Genomic DNA, 4,916 nt, shown 5'->3' with positions numbered 1-4,916 from the left:
TCGTTCGCCCGATATTCTTATAGTTAGTGGATGACGAATGGTAACCTCTTTCAACTTTTTGGACTTAAAAAATCGTTTGAGAAATTGGAAATTTTTGCTGATCTACCGAGATTCTTGTGTCTGCCTCGCCCGGGAACAATGCGACTTTTCTTGCACATGTGCCAAAACCTTTAACCCGGAAGGTAAACATATTACAGAATAAACATAATTATAGAAATGTACGATCCAATAAAGTGACATATTACAAGTGCAATGAAAAAAATATTGTTGGCGGTAGTAACCACTAGTCATGTGGCAGTCCACGTGAGCATCAGTGGAACATGTGCCGCATACATATGTAATGGCGGCACATGTACCACCACTGTACGCAGTACACGTGAGGAGCAGTGGAACATGTGCCGCATACATATGTACAGGTGGAACATGTACCACTATTTACAGAGGCACATATCACAAAAAAAATGCAAAGTTTTTACTCTGCTACTAAAGTGACATATTACAAGTGCAATTACAAAAATTTTGTTTGGAGGTAGGTAGTAACCACTAGTCATGTGGCAGTCCACGTGAGCATCAATGAAACATGTATCGCATACATATGTAAAGGCAGCACGTGTTCCACTGCTGTACTCAGTACTAGTGAGCAGCAGTGGAACATGTGTCGCATACATATGTAAAGGCGGCACATGTTCCACCGCTGTACTCAGTACTAGTGAGCAGCAGTGGAACATGTGTCACATACATATGTAAAGGCGGCACATGTTCCACCGCTGTGCTCAGTACTAGTGAGCAGGGGTGGAACATGTGTCGCAAACATATGTAGAGGCGGCACATGTTCCACCTCTGTACTCAGTACTAGTGAGCAGCAGTGGAACATGTGTCGCATACATATGTAAAGGCGGCACATGTTCCACCGCTGAACTCAGTACTAGTGAGCAGCAGTGGAACATGTGTCGCATACATATGTAAAGGCGGCACATGTTCCACCGCTGTACTCAGTACTAGTGAGCAGCGGTGGAACATGTGTCGCATACATATGTAAAGGCGGCACAGGTATCAATGATAAAGTTAAAAAAATGGGTAATCTTTCATACTTTTGAAAGGGTATCCATAACATTTTATAAATTCGTAAGAACAGAACCCACAAAATCCTTGATCTTCTCCAATTCTGAAGTGCATTTCACAATGTCAGTGAACAGTCTTTGTGCGGTCAGCCTATTCATTGATTGCTCTTCAGAGGGTGTATTGACTGAAAGAGATAGAGAAAATGACAATGAAAATAAAATAAAGTATAATTGTTTGCATCTACTGTATATAATGTTTATGTGCTTACCTGTGCTGCTACTAATCTCCTGAGACAATTCCATGGGATCCGTTGCTTCCACATTACATTCTGTTGTGTTGTTGTTGGTATCGTCTCTGATTTATTTGCAAACATCAACATCATGGATGGCTGCCACTGATGATTTCTTGTCTCTCTCTGTTTTAAATATACATAAGGTAATTGCATTAACACATGCTTAAATAAAAGCTAAAAAAGATAATTAAGGAAAATTGTTCAATAATGTAAAAGGGAGGTGAAAAATGTGCATTTATATACCCAATCATAAACAAGCAAATCAGAATACATCATGGAATTGCAAAAAAATTAAATGAATACTATTACATACCTTTTCTTATGATTCTGTGAATTTTGTGCAACTGTTCCTGTTCTCGCAGTTTAAGGTCTGACCATCTCTTGCGAAGTTGATCTTTTGAACGTCGCTCTCCATGTTTGCAGTCTAGGACTTCCACCAGTCTATCCATAATGTGATCTTTTCTTGTATTGGGTTTTGGATAAGTAGCTAATCTTCCATCGTAGTCTTTCTTTTCCAAGATCTTGACCATGGTGACCATCTCCTCCAACGACATTGCACTGGCTTTTTCTTTTTTGCCTCGATGCTTCGCGGCAGGTGCAGAACGTTTCTCCACTCCCGCCATGGTAATGCATGTGGCGCAGTGAAATTAAAAAGGGCGGAGCACAAGAGTTTCTTTACATTGGGTGATGCATTTCCTGTTTCGGTTGAAAGATCGTTGTCGCAAACGTTCTCTATCACCACACAAGCAGTTTTCTGATCAGATCACCTCTCTGGACAATTTTTTAAAGTTTCTTCTTACGTTTCTGCAAAGTTTTGGTAAATGTTGACATATGCTGCTTGAGATAACTGTATTTGTACAGATAGCATGTCTGTGAAAATGTAATGAATATTAAAAAATCTAATTTTCATTTTTTTAAGGAAAAATGGTAGATAAGTTTACATCTCCAGAATTTCCACCACCATTCATAGAAATGTACAGAGACAACCCCTGTCTCTGGAAGGTGCGATCCAGGGAATACTCTGATAGAAACAAGAAGAATGAGGCCTACCTCAAATTGGCGGAACTATGCACTGCCGTTTATGCGAAGGCAGATGTGAAACAGAACAGTGTTCAAGAAGGAGTTGAACAAGATTAGCGACTCCAAGTGATCTGGAGCTGGTATGAATGACATATACGTACCTTGCCTTTGGTATTTTGACAGTCTCAGATTCCTGAATGAGCAGGAGGAATCAAGACCATCGGTCAGCAGTCTCCAAATGGACCTATTACCCAGTACCCCTGAGTCAGAGCAAAGGACACCAGAGGAATCTGTCTTCAGTCAGGTAATATTCGTGAACAGCATTGTATGTGTATACTATGTGCTTAATAAGTCATTTTAATGAAACGTACACATTATGAATTGTCAAATATAACACTTTATTTTTTTGTGTGTTAAGAAACATTTGCAGCTGGTTACAGATTTAAAAGACAAAAAAAACATTAGCATTCATATTCACATGTTATTCTGCCAATCGATAGCACCAGGCCCAACAAAATATTGCATATATTTTATGCGATTTTGATGTGCTATTTGAGTGGAGAGGCGTGGTTGTGCATGGCCAAGGTTCAAGAGTGCCTCACTGTCACTTTGCCAATCTCCTTGAATCACACTACTGCCAAATGTGTCTTCTCTATCCAGCATTGCTTGTGCCATGTAGGTAGAAGCAGTGCGACGCAGGAAATTGTGCAAAACACAGCAACAGTGCAGAATTTTGTCAATTTTAGAAGAGGGACATTGATGGCAGTATGAAAGATGCAAAACAGATTGGCCATGATACCGAATGCGTTTTCCACAACATGTCTAGCTCTTAGTCTGTAATTGAAGATGCGTTGATCAGGGTTAGGGTTTTTCATTGGAAACGGTTTCATCACATTTTCTCCCAAACCAAAGGCCTCATCTGCGACAAATACAAAATTGAGTCGATGTTCAGTCTCTTGTCTGGATGGAAGATTCAGTGACCCATTCTTCAACTGTTTGGCGAACTCTGTTTTCTCTATTACCCCTCCATCAGAGTTTCGCCCATTCTTCCCAATGTCTACGAAAATAAATTCATACTTGGCATTAACTATGGCCATTAACACAATACTGAAATAGCCCTTATAGTTGTAGTAGTATGATCCAGAGTTCGCAGGTGGTGTAATCCAAACATGCTTCCCATCGATTGCACCGCCACAGTTCGGGAAATTCCAATAGTCATGAAATTGAGTAGCTGTTGTCAGCTACTCCTCCACTGTTGTTAGTAAATGTAACAAAAAAAAGGTTTTAAAAAGATTGTACTTGATATTATGAATTCTAATAACAAATTAATTTCTTTTGAACAACACAGGATCTATTCGCCACTCCGAGGGAAAGCAGGGAACCTTCCACCTCAGCGACTGTGGTAGAAACACCTTCCAGAGGGAAGAAACGTCGGTCTGTGCATAACCACACTGCGGCGTTCTTAGCACAGGCATCAGCAGCCCTTAACAAACCCAGTAATGAATGTGATGACCTATGCGCATTTGCTGCCAAAAAAATACGGAAGATGTCTGAGGAGCAGAAGATCTTGCTGGAACCTCTGTTCCTGCAATTGCTGGACAAAGGCATCAAGGGAGAGCTTACACCCCAAACATTCATAGGTGAGCGAACTCCAACACCTACAGCAGTGGCGTGCACCTTGCCCCCCTCAAGAGCCACACACCTGGGGAAATGATTACCACTACACATCGCTGTAAACAACAAGTTGTATTTATTTTTTATGTATGTTATGTTTTTTGGTATAAAATGTTTGAGTTGGATCATTCTATTATATTGACAATATTTATTCTATTGGTTATATTTTATTTTCTATTTGCAATAAAATGTTATATTTGCACTAAAAGATGATGTGCTGTGCTTGAGTGTGCTCTTTACAGGTAGTGGTTGGCAAAATTATGAATAGGGGTTGAACAACAGCAGAATCAGAGTGAGCATAACCTGGAAGTTTTTCATGTAGAGGTCACTTTTATGTCGTAATTTCCCTTCTAAATTCACGAAAACTAACGATAAAATGGTTAATTTATGTTCATGAAACGTTTATCTTTCGAAATGTGATGGTTCCATGATGGTAATATCTTTTGCCATTCCGATAAATCGTTCGACTTTATTAAACGCACATGCCCGATTTTTCTGCTAGTGTATGGCCTCCAAAAGGCTGTAGGACTCCAGCAAACCATGGTGAAAGCCATTATCCACAAATGGAGAAAATTTGGAACAGTGGTGAACCTTCCCATGAGTGATCGGCCTACCAAAATTACTCGAAGAGCACCATGATGATTCATCCAGGTGGTCATAAAAGAACCCAGAAAAACATCCAAAGAACTGCAGGTCTCACTTGCCTCAGACTGGGCAAAAATGGCATCAATTGGAGAGTTTCAAGGCAAAAGCCACTTCTGACCAAAAAAGAACACAAAGGCTTGTCTCATATTTGCCAAAAAACATCTTTATTATCCCCAAGACTTTTGGGCAAATATTCCGTGGACTGATGAGACAAAAGATGAAC

At 40.1% G+C, this 4,916-nt stretch overlaps 1 long non-coding RNA gene across 1 annotated transcript; it reads right to left on the bottom strand.

Moving 5' to 3' along the window:
* Positions 1–1,067: 1,067 nt before the first annotated feature.
* On the bottom strand, positions 1,068–1,800 carry LOC309545208. Its single transcript, XR_014224881.1, has 3 exons — positions 1,668–1,800; positions 1,331–1,477; positions 1,068–1,246 (listed from the first exon to the last, which is right to left on the bottom strand). It is a non-coding gene; the product is annotated as an uncharacterized lncRNA (long non-coding RNA).
* Positions 1,801–4,916: the final 3,116 nt, after the last annotated feature.

The sequence above is a fragment of the Pelophylax lessonae genome, assembly GCF_965119305.1.
Source record: "Pelophylax lessonae genome assembly, chromosome: 2".
NCBI classification, from domain to species: domain Eukaryota; kingdom Metazoa; phylum Chordata; class Amphibia; order Anura; family Ranidae; genus Pelophylax; species Pelophylax lessonae.
The sequence above is the reverse complement of the archived record's forward strand: the minus strand, read 5'-3'. Positions and strand labels throughout refer to the sequence as shown.